This window comes from Nesoenas mayeri (assembly GCF_963082525.1).
Source record: "Nesoenas mayeri genome assembly, chromosome: 1".
In the NCBI taxonomy this organism is placed as follows: Eukaryota; Metazoa; Chordata; class Aves; order Columbiformes; family Columbidae; genus Nesoenas; species Nesoenas mayeri.
In genome coordinates this window covers 128,938,357-128,955,870 of record NC_137541.1, presented here as the reverse complement: position 1 = coordinate 128,955,870, position 17,514 = coordinate 128,938,357, and positions in this window count along the sequence as shown.

The window sequence follows — 17,514 nt, the reverse complement described above, 5'->3', positions numbered from 1 at the left end:
TATACCGCTTTTTAATTTTTATTCTATATTCACAGAATCACAGAATGTTATGGATTGGAAGGGACCTCAGAAGATCATCTAGTCCAATCCCCCTGCCAGAGCAGGAACACCTAGATGAGGTTACACAGGAACATGTCCAGGGGGGTTTTGAACGTCTCCAGAGTAGGAGACTCCACAACACCCCTGGGCAGCCTGGTCCAGTGTTCTGTTACCCTCACTGAGAAGAAGTTTCCATCCTTGTGACACTCACCCTTTATATATTTGTATACATTAGCAGGGTCACCCCTCAGTCTCCTCCTCTCCAATCTAAAGAGACCTAGCTCCCTCAGCCTTTCCTCATAACGGAGATGTTCCACCCCCTTAATCATCTTCGTTGCCCTGCGCTGGACCCTCTCCAGCAGTTCCCTGTCCTTCTTGAACTGAGGGACCCAGAACTGGACACAATATTCCAGGTGCGGTCTCACCACAGCAGAGTAGAGGAGAAGGAGAACCTCTCTTGACCTAATGACCACTCCCCTTCTAATACACTCCAGGATGCCATTGGCCTTCCTGGCCACAAGGGCACAGTGCTGGCTCATGGTCATCCTGTTGTCCACCAGGACCCCCAGGTCCCTTTCCCCTACACTGCTCTCTAATATGTAATTTCCCAACCTATACTGGAACCTGGGGTTGTTCTTGCCCAGATGCAGGACTCTACACTTGCCCTTGTTATATTTCATTAATTTTTTCCCCACTCAACTCTCCAGTCTGTCGAGTTCTCACTGGATGGCAGCACAGCCTTCTGGTGTGTCAGCAACTCCTCTCAACTTGCTGATAGTGCACTCTATTATCTCATCCAAATCATTGATGAATATCAATGAAGTTGGTGAAACACGACTTCCCCTTGGTGAAGCCATGTTGATTGCCCCTAATAACCCTCTTATCCTTGATATGCCTTGAAATGGCACCAAGGATAAGTTGTTCCATCACTTTCCCAGGGATGGAGGTGAGGCTGACCAGTCTATAGTTACCTGGGTCCTCCTTCTTGCCCTTTTTGAAGACTGGAGTGACATTTGCTTTCCTAGCAAATGACGTTAGCCAGCTTCCTCAGCACCCGCGGGTGCATCCCATCCAGACCCATGGATTTACGGATGCCCAGATTGCCTTATTACTCCCTAACCCAGTCCTCATCAACCAAGGCAAACTCCTCCATTGTCCTGACTTCCCCTGGGGCCGCAGGGGTACGGGGCTCCCCAGGACAGCCTCCAGCAGAGGAGACGGAGACAAAGAAGGCATTCAGTAACTCTGCCTTCTCTGTATCTTCTGCCACTGGGGCACCCACCTCGTTCATCAGTGGGCCTTCATTGCCTCTGGTGTTAGTTTTATCTGACATGTATTTGAAAAAACTCTTTCTGCTGTGTGGGAAACTGCAGCGGGTCTGTGGAATCCTTGACAGAAAATATGAGAGTAGAGATCAGCCTTGAGATATGAAGATTTACCCTTGAGGAGGATGGGAGTAAAGGAGTATCCGGAGAGAGGAGAGGTGTACCCGTGAGAGAGAAGGGGATAGAAGAATAACATGGATGATAGCAAGTTTAACCAATGAGATGTTAGTGCTGTAACTTGTAACCAATAGTGAAAAGACACATGACCTGGCAGAATTGTATAAAAATGCACTTGTAGCAATAAATGGCATCTATTACTTTCATCTTGAAAGAATTTGGTCCATGTCACTTGTCCGTCTCAACCGCGACACTGCTGTCCCTGACCCCTCTCACCAGATTTAATTCTAAGGAGGCCTTAGCTTTCCTAGTTGCCTCCCTACACCCTCTGACAACAGCCTTATATTCTTCCCAAGTGGCCAGCCATGATCTATAAACTCTCCTCTTCCTCTTGAGCATACTGAGCAGTTCCCTGTTTAAACACTCAGGTCTCCTGGCTCCCTTCCTTGACTTCCTACGTGTTGGAATGCTCTGGTCTTGAGCCTGTTCTTTCAATCTTAAAACATTATTGATAAAGGTGACTAACGAACTGGTGCCAAAGCCTTTTATACCTAAAAATGAAATGACTCAAAACCCCTGCAATACTGATACATTCTCATAAATTCCTAGTTTTCCAAAATATAGCTTTGAGTCCCTATAAGATAGCAAATTATTTTACCATATAAGCAGCAGAAGGCAACTTTCAAAGTAGATTTCAAAAACACTAGGAGAAAAAGAAACACCCCCTAGAGACTTGGCATTACAGCAACAAGAAAATGAAAAACAGTTCTAAACTGTGAAAGAATTTTTAATGCTGCATAAGGCTTTCTTATCCATTTTAATAATCTGATATGGAACATTTAAAGTACAATTAATCATTTTTACTGCTTTCAGTAACATTAACTATTCTTTGAAGAACACACTTGTCCTTCTCATAACACATATTGTACCAAGTTTCTTAAACTTAGGTGCTTCATGGAATCTAGTACGACTTCACACACAGATGTGTCTGAATTATTTGTGACAATACACCACAGCTGCAACAGCAAAGGCCTTTTCTGTCAATATAGGTGTAAGTTCTTTTCAAAAGGTAAATTATGATCATATATATCAGTTGCCACTGCCCAAGTAGATATTCCACATTCCTAGAATTCAGCAGCAAGTAGTGGGATATTCTGTATATACATAACTTTTGATATAGTAAATTAGTGATTTCTTCTTTAACTGTACTTGCCTGGGTAGCTCTCATTAAAGTCACAGCTAACTCTTGTGATTGCTGTCTTTCCAAAGGTGACAGTCGTTCTTTTGTCCAGTGGATATACATTATTTTCTGACATTCATCATTGATGTGGTACAAAAAAAAAAGAGCGTTTAAGAAGTCGACTTGTGTATAAGAACTAGCCACTGCTTGCAAGCAGCCCCTGAAAATGATTGCTTGAATATTGTCCCAGGAGTTCAATTAAAGTACAAGATCTTGTAATTGGATTCCATATCCATAAAAATCTAATTGCACTGGAAATTCACCATGTGGTAGAAAACTTGTGGATACTCCTCTTCCATCTTATCAGTCAAGCGATTTCCCTTCAGAAGTGTCAGTGCATTTCGAGGTCTCTAGTAGGGGAAACTAAAAATATATTTTAACTGATAACTACAAATGAGGTTTGTTCCCTCTTGTGTTTTTGGAAAGTCTCCTGACTCAAAGCACATTTATATTAATATACATGCCTACAGACAGGTGTGCACACTAAGTAGCATGTGGTAAAGTGTAAAGTTTTCAGAGACATAGTTGAAAATTTGCAGTGTTACAAGTACATTTCACTTACACCATCATAACTACCTGTAAGACATTAATTTTCATCTGTTGGCATGAGAAAAAACTTGTCCCAAATGTGGCTGTTTATTGATCAAAAAAAGAACATTTTTTAAACTTGAGAGTAAAGAGCAATATATACAACTGGTGATTAACTTTTTGAAACCTTCGTGTGTTTATCCAGTCACAAACTGGAATGTAAGATGGTCACACTGAGTTCCTAATATTTTCCCAGCTCTTTCTACTTTCCTTAATTTTCTTTCACCCACTAATTCATATCTATAATCTACAGTTCAACTTTGAGTCATTGGCTTTTGAAGTTTGCAACTAATTCTGAGTTCTATAAACTCTTGTAGGATCTCTAGACTTCCTGTGTATGAGTGTTAGCAAGAGTCAGTATCAAGAGTCAGTATCCCTACTTTATCTTAAATACTGATTCACATATCCTTAAAGAAATGTCAGAGAAAAGAAGTTCTGGGACAAAACTATAGAATTATTTTTGCTTTTCATGTTTTTGTATGTCTTCTTGCCCCATTAAACCTGATTGGACATCAGTGTAACACTTAGCTTTAAAATTATATCTACATGACAAAACTAGATCTATTTCATCATCCATTCACATATTAACAGAGTTGTAGAGAGAAATGAGATTAAAATTATTGCTCATATTCATGAAGAATGCTAGCAAGATTTCCTAACGCTTTTAACAATGCTGATTTCCCTTGAAATAGGTTTTGTTATGGACATAATTTTAACACATCTTTACTCTTAGTCTCTCAGTGATGCCTATTAGCTCAGAGACAGTACTGCACCAATCTGGTTATCAAAATCAAGTCTACATCCATCCTACATCACATACAGACAGATTTCACCTATATCAAGGGCTGTATGACTTGTATTTGGAGTGGGATTCTGTACTGAATGAGGAGATGAGTGTTCTCATTTGTTTCCCAGGGAAAATTAGTATCTCAGAATAAGGATACAACAGGTCTACATAATGACATGGAAGATGCCGGAGTCATGACAGAAATCTTCTGAAAAACGTATGCTTAACTTTCTATCTCTAGACACCTGAAAGATATGCCACTTCTTTTATCATCATTGCAATTTGTCAATACCTTAATCTTGCAAAGTCAGAGTGTTTTGCAGGAGTGGTTTTAAGCAACAACAACAAAATAATTAGACTCTTAATTTTCTTCAACCTGGGAAGATCACCATTTTTGTAACATTTCTGACTTATTCTGTAGGTGGATGTTCTATAAATTTGGAGAATTATTATCTAATCAAGAATTATATTTTCCCTCTTTCCAAAGGGAAAAGTGACAAAAATTTCCTGCACTACTATCTTTCCTTACCTATCTGATTGCTTCATCAGCAGCATTTTAAAAAGCTTTTCAGATGTTAAGAAAAAAAAAGTGTATACTACTTTATTTTCAATTTTGAAATTTCTTCTCAGTGGAGGAAATAGATGGTTATTTTCAATTTTGAAATTTCGTCTCAGTGGAGGAAATAGATGGTACAAATCAGTAAATCCTGATGGGTAAGCTTTCAGCCTAATTGCAAGACTACTTTGTAAAGAGTGACATTTCTATAGTGTACTTCCTCTCTTCTGTGCTCAGTTGATCAGGATACCCTCTTCATCCCCTGTCTCTGCCCTGGTTTCACTTAGGAACTTAAACTATCCATCCATTGGAATGAATCTCTTAAATTTGTTTTTAAAGTTGTGTTCCTTTGGAACCTTTAAAGTTGATACTTAGATGTCAGAGATGTTTAGCCTTTGCACTTTTGATAATGGAATTTTAGCCAAGAGTGTCAGGTGGGCACACTACACCATTCAATTACATTCAGCCACAGACAGTTGCGTCAACAACACTGCTGTTAACTCTCTGTGGGAGAGAAGCCAGTGTACTGACAGTGTTAAGACATTCAGTAAAATGCATCCTAAACCAAAGTAAACTTACTGTTAACAATGCAGATAGATCTGGATTAATTAAAAACAGAAAAGCACCAAAAAGAATTTAAAGAAGTGCTAAATGAGACACTGAAGTGTTGGTTACAGCAACATAGACAGAGTTATTCAGTTCCTAGAATGCATCATAGATTTTATATTTTCAAACTGTTTACAATGCATTTAGAATACTTGTTACAAGTGGTAGATTTGTCCAAAATACTTAGCTATTTAATTGAATAACAAACATAAGTTTCAAGATATTACTTAAGTAGAGATTAATTGGCTAATGGCATTGTTTCAAGTTATTTCCAACGGGGTTTGTTCGAAGATGCAAAGTGTGATATATGATTCGGAAGAAAACAGAAGATCATTGATCTCTTATCATTGAGGAATAAATTTTCAATAGATGTCAAGCATTAGGATACAAAACATTGATTATTTTGATTTATTATGCAAAATAAGCTGCCTCACTTGGGAAATTGTCTATGGTCAAACTTTCAGTTCTTAAGAACATACTCCCAGGGACAAAAAGTAAAAGTCTGTACATTAAGGATGCAGAGAAGTCATACTGCATGTTTGGTTGCTAACTTCACAGCACAGATTAAGTTTATCTCCCATCCAGTACATAGTGTCAAAACAGAAGCATAGAATGGACTCTCTATATATTTATTTACAAGTGTATATTAACGACATAGTAGGAAGTGAAATGAGCTATGTGGCTATAATATGCATATGTTCCACCTTTTCAAACAGGTGTCCTGGTTTCAGCTCTATCACAGCTAAAACCAGGACAAAAGGGAAGAAAGAAAAAGTGGAATATCCAGACAAAAAAAATTATATAAGATTTAGCAAACTCTACTTGTGTGGCGAGACTTCAAGGGCTGAATTTTTTTAACTCCTTCAAAATTAATTAAACAGTGGTTGATCATGGTCTAAAACTGCCTGCAGCAGTATTAAAATATCTGGTAGTATAGAACCCTTTAATGTTTCAGACAAAAGCATAAAAAAAATGCTAGAAGCTAAAACCTCTAAAAGTCTGGACTATTAGAAGTTATTTTATCATTAACCATTAAAACGACTTATTAAGGGCTGTGCCATTTATTGAAGACATTTCTTGACTACAGCAAAGAACATCCCTAAATCTTTCATATCCACATAACCCACTCTCATAATAGCCCATGCATTTAAGGCAGGAAGAATCCTGTGCTTTCCAGACATCCTGGAAAAGTATTTCAGTCAAGAAAGCATGTGACATGGCCCCATGTATAAAGATTTGGTCATAATCAGCCTACTCAACTGACAGAAAAGGAAAGTATATGATAAAGTGCCTCTCTTACAAACTTCATTTATATAGTCATCCCACATGTCTCTTACCCTGGATGGTAGCAGACTTGGTCTCCTTTTGCATGCCTTAGCTGTCTGGGTTGCAATTAGAGGAAATACATCCTTTAGGATGTTCTATACTCTGTTTCCATTCTTGATGTCCCCATTTTGTATTTCTTTTTCTTTCTCGTGCCTTCCTCTCCTCCCCAAGTAATTCCAGAATTGTAGTGATTTATTACCTGACTCAGAAAACACTTTCAATATTCTTCTCCCGAATTATTGACTTATTTTACTTCTTTGGAACTGTTGCTCCTCTGGCTTATAATATCTTCTCTTTTACTTTGGTTAAGCTCTTAGCAAAACGTTAACCTATTGGAGAAAAATATTCTTCTTCTCCCTTCCTCAGGAAGCAATGTGTACATCTAAGGATAGAACTTCGTAATACACTGAACTTGTATTTTATATCATACTGCTACATGAATTAGGAACTTGGTTTAAACAGGTCTTAAATCTATCTTGATCATCTTGCCCTAATATGTCTTGACTGACACCATGGATGAACCAAGAATTATCCGAGAGTCTTAAGTTTAGGACCATAATTTACCTTAAAATCTCTTCTAAATTTTCTCTATTTCAAATTTAATCAAGTCAGGTAATTGTTTCTGTCTGTTTCCTGATACAAATAACTTCCAGGAAACAACCAGTTATCCTAATAAAAGAGCCTTGTTGAGCTGAATTGAATAATTCCTTTGACATCACAGAGGTCTGGTTTATTATTTCTATCTTCTACTTCTCTAAGTTGTAGAACAAGGCTAGCTAATTATTCTAGATTTGATCAAGATAAAAATAACATTTGATAATAATTGATTTTGTTATTGCTTAAAGGGGAAGTAAAGAACCATTTTTTTTTTTATGTTTGATCAAAGTGAATCATGGGGTTTGTATCCATCATTGATTTTTTTTCCAATATATCTAGTATGGAGAACACTAGGTTTGTTTAGAGGAAAAAGAAATAAAATTACTTAGACCTACAATTTAATACAGCTGCAACAAAAATAGAAGAATAAGAGAAACATATGCTTATAATAATGCACAAAGAGGTCATTTTCACAATAATTTTTCATGACCTACATATTTTAAACAAAGTAGAAATCAAACAATAACTGAGTGCAATTATGGAATTATACCATTACCTTGCATGATTAGTGTATATAATAATATAAATTAATAACCTTTCAGAGCTCTTACAAGTTCTTAGTGAGTCAGTACAAATGATCTGATAATAAAAAAAAAAATTTGTATTTGAAACTACAAATTTAAAAAAAACCCTGATGAGTGTGAAAGATGTAATAAACTGGAAGATTACAAGGCATTTATTAGTATACAATGATATAACAGTTAGGTTATGTCCTGATAACCTCAAATCAGAAATTTAGGAGGCACAATGTATAAGTAGGGATTCAGAGTAAAAAACTACTTTTCAACAAGAGTTCAAAACAGTAAAATTTCAATAGAATTGGCTTTTAATTTATTGTGAGAATGTAGCTTTTTTGTTGGACTTGAGTAGATTTACATAGAGCTGACCACTGTAAGCCTACGCAGTTCAAGATTTCAGCACTAATACTTGACTGCTGCTATTCAGAGCTCAGGTACATTTGGAAAATCTTGTTCAAGCCACTCTTGGGTTTTTTTGACCATTACCTTGATCCAACCGCCTTTTTTTTTTTTTTTTTTTCTTTCATGTTTTGCCTTCTTAATCTGTTATTTCTTTCTTTATAAAAACAGATAATGATACCTCTCTCTTATTCTTTGTTTCAAATCCTGAAGAATACTGGTGTGCCAAAGATGACAATATTATAGGCTCTGGTCATTTTAATTGAGTCATAATATACATTTCTGTTGTTGTGTTAAGTATCTATCTAATAAGGTACAGAGAGGTATTGTAAAAATTGCATCTAAAATAAAAAGTCAGAAACAAAATCTCATTAGCCACATAATGTAACAAGGGAGATTAAGCATAGCAATCAATGCACAAATTAAATATTGTAACATACATGAATGCTGAGGAACTGCATGGTTGCCACTGTTTTCCACAGGGCAAACTTTCATAAACTTATCTCAAAAGCTGAAGAATAATCAAGAATGGTTTTTTTTTGGTGGGAAGAAGAAGAAAGCAGTGAAAGTGAAAGAGAAAATTGATTTTGTTTTGATTACTCATTATATTTTTGTGAAGAGAATTGTACTCCTGAATGTGTTTTTTCAATAAGACCTTTTTTCAGTGAATGTGGCAAGCAAGAAAATTTCATTTAAAAAGTTTAAAACTGCTTTCCTTCTGTACATTCAGCTCATTATTTTCACTGTAGTAATTCAATTATTCAATAATTACTCAGGGTGTGGGAGTTGACAGAGATCTTCACTCGTTTCGTAGTTGCTCCTATCATTGCTATGCAAAGCAACAGCCTATTTCAGGTTATTCTTACAAGATAATGTTAAAAATGTAGCTTCTTTAACCAAATATAACACAAATAATACTTAAGCAACCAATTTTGATGTAATAAAGAGCTGTAAATACTTAATAACAAAATTATTGAAAATCGTCTTCCAGAAGACTGTTATGCTACTAAGCAATGGCTATGGAGAAGGCTAGTCTGCTCTGGGGACAATTTTGCACAAACTACCTCAGCATCCAGTACTCTATCCCAAGTGTAATTCAGGAAAAAGTATAGATGAAATGTATGGTGACTTGCTCAGATGAAAATACCCACTATGTACAGCACATTTGATGAGATGAATCCCAGACTATATTTTTGGATTGCACATAACCTATTTTACGACAAGACCTTCTCAGTTGTAGTCCCTGGCCACCTTGGATGTAGCACGGAACAAAAATTGAGTTATGCATAAATTACATTCTTTTTCTACTAGTACCTTGTGAGGTTATTTTAGAAGATTGTAGTCTCCTCAGAGCTGTCTTTGGACAATTTAATTTTTTATTCCCTTTTAATTAAAGGAGCCTCTACAATTAGTGATGTTAGCATCAAAAACCTTGAAACCTATGTCTATTAGACTCAATTGCTCTTTGGCTACTTAGACTGGCTGCTAAATCATACTGTGATTATGTGAAAATTAGATGGTGTAACTCCTTTTGTACACCTCTAGTTCTTTCCACATTTTCCAAAACCTTTGAAGAGTGTTCTATTTTTCACTAGTTTAAAATGTTATCTTTGTTATGGAAATAATTCTAAGGAAGGAAAATAGAATAAAAAATAGAACAAAAGTATATAAAACCAAGCTGTATCTCTGTCTTGGATCCTGAATGCAGCTTTGGTTCTCCCATCTCAAAAGGCTAAGCCTTTAAATCAGTTATCAGAGTGACAGAGATGATCAAAGGCTGTACAGGTGTCTGTATGAGACATGACAAAATAGGCTACTAAATTAAGCTTGAAAAAGAAATAACCAAAGTAAGATTAGATAGAAATCTCAAAAATTATCATGGGGAAATAGAAACTAAACCGTGATCAATTAATCTCTTGTAGCAGAAGACTGAGCTAGTAGTTGGAAAATGCAAATCTCCTAAATAAACAAACAACAAAAAATCCCTCACCAAAGCCAGTAGTTCTGTAACAAAATAAGATGTGGAGTTCCCTAGGATGTTATAGGCATTAAATGTTGCTTGTATTCAAAAGGAGACAAGTAGATGCAGAGAATCCACTGAGACTCATTATAAAAATGTCATTTCTGGCTCAGAAACCCTCAAGCTGTTGAAAGCAGGGAGAGCACTCTGCATGAGCATTACCATATGGTTTCTATGTTCCTGTACTCTTCCATAAACATCCACTGTTGCCCACTACTGGAAATAGTATACTGAACAAGATGCACTTTTTAACCTAACTTGTTATGACTGCTGCTGTGTAAAAATGTATTAGACCATTTGTGAGTATGCAACTTGTCAAGACCTAGAGTTTCTTCTGCAATTACTTCTTAAATCATAGATTGCCAGAACTCCAGAATTTGTATGACACATTTTTCATCATTAATTCAAGCAATTCCTCAGTTTTCACTTCTTTCTGCTTTCTCTTGTTTCAAAGTATAGAAATTCTATGCTTATACTTACATGGCATGCAGTGCTCTTCAATATAACTTCATTCTTAATATTCCTTTAGTTGAAATAACTGAAACATATTGAAGCAGGTTTAATGATTTCAGAATTAGTTATTGTCAAATTAAGGATTAAGTTCTTGTCTGTTGTTTGGTAATGCAAAATTATCTATGGTTTATATTTTTCCTGTGGGAACTTCAACTACTTTTGGGAATTTTAGCTGCCATACTCTCCCATTCAAGATTTTTTAGTTCGGTTAATCTCACAGCTAAACACTGTTCAAAATCAGTTTGAAATATGAAGCCTGATACAGGTCTGTTCTGATGCACATACTGGAGCACGGCCTTTGCATAGCACAAGCGGTTCCAGCACCTGCAGAGTACTGCTCCCCATAAGCACATGGGAAAGTCTGCTATTGATTGGCTAATTATGTTAATGTTAGTAGAGAAGGTTGAAGCATCATTGTATATATTCCTATCTGAGGAAGAGAGGTGATATCGTAAGTATAATAAAAACATACAATTTAGGACAGAAGGAATAGGATAATTTGACATTATGATGTTCTACATTTTCTGTTGCAAAGTCTGTTCAAAATCTTATTGCTTACACAGCATAAAAGAACAATTAAGCACTTGTGAATGTTATACATTAGTCAGACTTCAGTTTAATCTTTTCATATGTACATGTTCACACACACAGAGGCATGTTCATATTTTTATTCTTTCCCCACTACTGTCCATTTTTATTGTCTCTATTTTTTGTATTCTCTCTATATTTTTTTTATATATAATTGTTTGTATGCTGTAGATTAGCTTATCCTTCATGACAACACTGCCAATAAGAAGAAATGCATTGTTCTTTTCTAGGACCTATTATTGATGTGGCACTTCTCTCCTGCTATTATATGACCACCAGAGAATTGAGAACTCATTGATATGACACACATGTATACACTACCCAAGGTAACACATCGGAAAACAACAAAAAGCAAGTAATTCAAGCAAATCCACACAGATACGGATAACTGTGAGAAATTAAATCTAGATTAACAAAAGTAGGTTAGTCTCATAAAGATTTCCTTTGCCAAAGGCACAGAAGGCACATAAAGATTCTACTTCTTAAAAGGAGCAGCATTTCAACATTAAAGTTCATAGCTTTCTTTAGACACTGTAAATGGAAAAGAAATGAAGTGAGAAGAACTCAGGAATGAGAAATTTTTTGTCAAACAAATGTTCTTTACCCCTGCTAGGTCTACTTGTTCTTTCTTTTTAAAATGAGAAATATGATTTTGTCCAATGATATGGAAAGAGTAACACTGAAGTTCCTGTTCACAGATTTGCTAGAACAAACTGACTTTCTAAAAGTGGTTTAGTTTGCTCCATTTTCAGCTTTGCTTTATGTTTCAAGATTTAATGAAGACAACTCCTCTTTTGAATTTTAAAGAGAGCTGATGAGATATGGTAGTTTTCTCTTTTCGTGCCTTCCCTCATGCTGGTTGTTGCTCTTGTATTTTTTTTTCATCATGACTGCCACTAAATGTAACTATCTTTAATTTAAAAAAAGTTTTTCTCCTTAAAATTATTCTTGCAACTCTTTCAGAATATGCTCTTAATAAAATAAGCTTTCCTGAAGGAGATTTAATCTTGTAAATTGTATGTACTATGTTATCACCTGGGGTTAGAGGAGGATTTTGAGCTACAGAAGCTTGGAAAATATGATTCCACTACAATTTTCTTCTTTAAAGTAGGATTTCTTAGAAATTTACAATTTTAAAAAAGTCCATATAAAATTTTTTTTACAGATATGTTGCATGAAAAAATACCCCCTCCATTGGCTTGACAACTTGTAATTCTAAAGCATAGGAAAATACTAACACCTTGATGTAAATTTTCAGATTTGAGGTATAATTCAGGATGCGTCTACTTCTGATAATTTTTCAGATATGGTAAAACCTCAATATTTTTGATTTAGAAATATTTAATTAACAAGTGGAATGTTGAGGTCATTTGAATTCTCAGCATTTTATACTTTATCTCAAATATTTTGAATACTAAAAATGCAGAAAAATTCTTTTATTCTCAAAGTAATTTTTAAGACTTCTTAAGACAGTAAAAGCATGTAGGAAGAATGACAGTGAGGTATTGGTTGACTGGAAGACCTGCCAAATAAAGTCCGAGAAATGGAGTCACATAGAATAGACAACTGCAGTTCTTTTAATTCACTGTAGTAATTTCAATGAAGGGAAATAATCACTAAATGAGCAAGGACATTTTTTCTTAAATTAATACTTTGCTTCCCAAAAAGATCAATGCTGAAGGAAAGCTATCTTCCCAAAAAAGTTTCACCTGAATTTTCTTCTAGTCCATCACAGCTATGAAACACTGGGTCATATCAGTGCTCACTACTAAGAAAAAGTCAGTAATAAACCTAGCACAGTGTCAGCAAGGTGTCATAAGTTGTGTTGTACTGGGGATCAGGCTGGTTGTTGCATGTGACAGGCAGAGCAAAGGAACTTCTCAGGCTGAGCTACAGCTGATTCTATCCCATTTGTGTGGGATATAATCTTCAGAATTAATTACTGCTTCCGCTAGAGTACATGATGACAGTAGAAGAAGAGATTTCTCCCTTAATTCTGTAGGAATTTCTAGCCTTTAGGAGGCAGGAAAAGCTTCAAATGTTCCTATGTAGACTCCAAATCTTGAAAGCCTAATATTCCCAAGGAAAAGGTAAATCACATGCCTCTATTTTCACAGGTTTTTCCACAAACAATGATATTATAACTTTTGTCACTGTCAGTATATTAAGTTACATCTACTTTTTGAGGGTTACACTTTGTATAGACCTTTGAAGTCTGATACATTCTAGGAGTGTTAACATTTTCTTTCAGGACAGGTAACAGGCAGTTGAATAAGGAACTCTATTTTTTACAAACAATTTATATTCTCTTATCTCATTATTGAACAGATATCAAAAGAAATGTGTTATTATTAACATCACATTTCAATCCTCCAAATGGTATTAAGAAAATAATACCAACAAGTAAGTAATGATGTACATTTTGTTTGTTTACCCAACAGTCCCAGAGGTGACACACAGAAATTTGAAATATATTTGTAATTCAGAATTGTCCTTAATATTTTTTGAGTGGTTCTTCATTCACAAGTGGTTGCTTTTGAACTTCAAGATTCATTGAAAATATAAACCACCACTTATTGTTCATCGATTCTTTTAAATACAGAACTACTTACTGTATCTGTCTTATGAGTGACAGTCTCAGTTGTTTTCATAAATAAGAGAATCAAATAAATTTCAAAACTGACAGTTTCATTTTCAATAATTGTAATCTCAGATTGAAATTTTAGGTGCTGAAGAAGTCACGGAGCACTATTGTTGTTCTTGTATAGGATAATATTTGTAACTGTATACCTGATAAAAATTTATAGCCAACAGTATGAACAGTGGGTGTCAATGACTGCATGAGCAACTGATCTCCATTTTAAAATATTATTATTAATAATAGAATTATTATTTATTAATGGGAAGCATGCAGGAAAAATCAGCGTAGTCTGCCTTTAAAGTCTGAATGAATATTGCAATCAGTATTTGACATCAATAAAATTCTTCAATGACTTTCACACAAAATACTAACCACAGTCAATTGAGCTTTTTTGGCTGTTCAGCCACTTAACTGGTACTTTTCAGATACATTGTTACTACAAATGTGTGATAATTTTGATTCTCTAGTTTGACAGAAAGCCCTTAACCACAGATTTAGATACACATTTACATAAGGTTTCACTAAAATTAAAAGTCAAAATAAATGGATGTAAGAAATCTCCACTTTGCTATGTGTGATTTTGTTGCCTGTATGAACATAGCCTTCATATGACACATGGCTTATGTATGTAATAGTCCTATCCACTTATTTGCTAGCATCTCAAAATATGTGATGATGAAATAAGTGTATCAGGAAAAAAAAGAAAACAAGCAGATACTTGCTAGTTTGATTATATTTAGTTTTCAAGTACGTAAGTTTTTAATATTGCCTGACTTTTGGAATCACGAAGAAAATAGGAAAAGGCAGCTTTAATTGAAGTGAAGAACTTTTACATCAGAAGTTTTTTCCACATAATTTGATACCTGATATAAACTATCCAGAAGAACCTTTAAAATTCCTGTCTGTGAGTGGAGCTTACTGTGTCCTGCTTTACAGCCTTTGTGTATAATTCCCACTGCTAAACTGCATAACATACTTGTATGCTTGGAAGATTTTTTAAATGTATGTACACTTGAATACACTTGTTTTAAGAGAAAAAGACACAGTTTATAATTATGCACTTCTGTATTTCAGACTTATATCTCGGATGTTAGGAAAAAAAAAGCTTAATAAGTGGGTGCCTCATGAGCTGTTGAAAAATCAAATAAATCATCATTTTTAATCATCATTTTCTCTTTTTCTACGCAATGACAGTGAACCATTTCTTGATTGGATTGTGATGTGTGATGACAAGTGGACTGTATACAACAAATGGTGATGACCAGCTCAGCAGCTGGACTGAGAAGATCCTCCAAAGCAATTCCCAAAGGCAAACTTTCACCAAAAAAAGGTCATGGTCACTGTTTGGTGGTCTGCTGCCAGTCTGATCTACTCCAGCTTTCTGAATCCCAGCACAACTGTTACGTCTGAGAAGTATGCTCAGCAAATCAATGAGATGCGCCAAAAACTGCAATGGCTGCAGCCAGCATTGGTCAACAGAAAGGGCCCAATTCTTCTCCACAACAATGCTTGACCGCATGTGGCGCAACCAATACTTCAGAAGTTGAACGGATTGGGCTAGGAAGTTTTGCCATATTGACCTGACCTCTCACCAACTGACTACCACTTCTGCATCTCGACAATTTTTTGCTGGGAAAATGCTTCCACAACCAGCAGGATGCAGAAAATGCTTTCCAACAGTTTATTGAATTCCAAAGCACAGATTTTTACACTACTGGAACAACAGAACTTATTTCTTGTGTGGACTGTAATGGTTCCTATTTTAATTAATAAATATGTGTTTGAGCCTAGTTATAATGATTTAAAATTCACGGTCCAAAACTGCAATTATTTTTGCACCAATCTAGTATAATTTGTAAATTAATTGTATATTTAATGTGCAAATTAAATAAATTAAGGGTAATTTGAGCTAAATTCTAATATATTCTAAGTACATTTTGAAGATATGCAAAGTGAAAATTTTCTATTTCTGAATCTCTATTTCTTTTTCTCTTTTTAATCTCTTTTAATCTCTTTTTTAATCTCCACACAGACGTTGCCTTGTCAAGTAAGACATGAGACCTAATGGATTAACATAATATAATGTTTCTATTCCATTACATACTTCTAGTCTTTTTGAAACACTTTTTCTGTCTAGTCATTGATATAATAATAAACTATTTTAGTATACAGCAAATTGCAATATACTATTTATATTAAGATATATTTTTACTATTACAGTAATATCTGTTCTGAAAGCTGTTATTTAAGGAAATAAAATAAAGTTTTTCGAGTATTTCAGCGTCTGAAAGTCGTGTATAAAATAGAGTCATATACTTAAGAAAACAAAATATATCAGTAAGCAAATTAATTGAAGATGTTATAAAGTTCGTGAGCAATAATAAGATGTTTTTCAAAGTATTGAATGCACTCTTCCTTTGCTTTGATCATTGAATTCAGGTGTCTACATAGAAAATGATTTGTTTTATTTTTAAATCTTAAAATAAGATTATTTTGTCAGGGCCCATAATTACAAATTACCATCTATTAAACAGCAAAACTAGATAGATTTATGAATAGAGGCTTATATTCCAAAATCACAGTTGTGATGAATTCTGATCAGGTTCAATGCATGTGATCATATAACTCAGATTAGTTTCGTGAAGCCACATAAATGTGTACAACTAAAAGTTTAGTTTCAAGACGTAATTAGTTCCTTTTTTATCAGTAACAGACTAGTAATTTTCTTCTTCTTGGATATAATTTTAATACACTTAACTATAATCTTATTTCTTATTCTTCTCAAAGTCAAGAACAGATACCAAAAAAGATCCTGGATAATTAAATTACTGTCTTTTTCTTCCTTTCCAATAAAAAGATATAGATGGAATAATTGGCTAGATTTTTTCCTTACATTTCCAGAATTTATGGAGCATGTGGAAGTTGTGTCATCTTGTTTGTTTGTTTGTGGTTTATTTGCTTTCTTTTTTTTTTTTTTTAATAAAAACTTAGAGGATTACTATCACACTTTGAAATCTGAAAAATATTTGAAGAGTAGTTTTAAAGGTTTAGTATAGCATTTGCAAAGAGAAATATCGTCTTTTGTTTTCTTGCTGCTCTCCCATGTCCTTCCGAGAACAGTGGGAATTCTAGTTTGCATTATCCACCTTTTTAATTTGGGTAAATTCATTGTAACATCTTTTCATTCAGCAGTAGAAAAATTAATATAATCATCCTATCTTTGTTCATTCAGTTACACTTTTATGTGCTATGCACAACAACAACACACAACTGACCCCTCCATTCTTCAGAAGAGTAACACTGTGTTTTAAATGTCTGAATTTTATAAATTGCTGAGTTCGTTCAATAGCAAAGCTTTATGATGTTGTAAGGTTCACACTAAGCCATGATATAAAACTAGTTTTGTCTTATGAACAATTGCATCAATGTCCTCAGATTGATTATGTACACTACTAAAATACAATTAAATTTAAATTTAAATATATCTTCATTTTAACTAATTCCTATGCTCACCTAATATTTAGGTGCTGATAAAAAGCAAACTCCATCTCACTGAACATTTCACAGAATTTCTCATAGCTTCCTAGTTTCTTA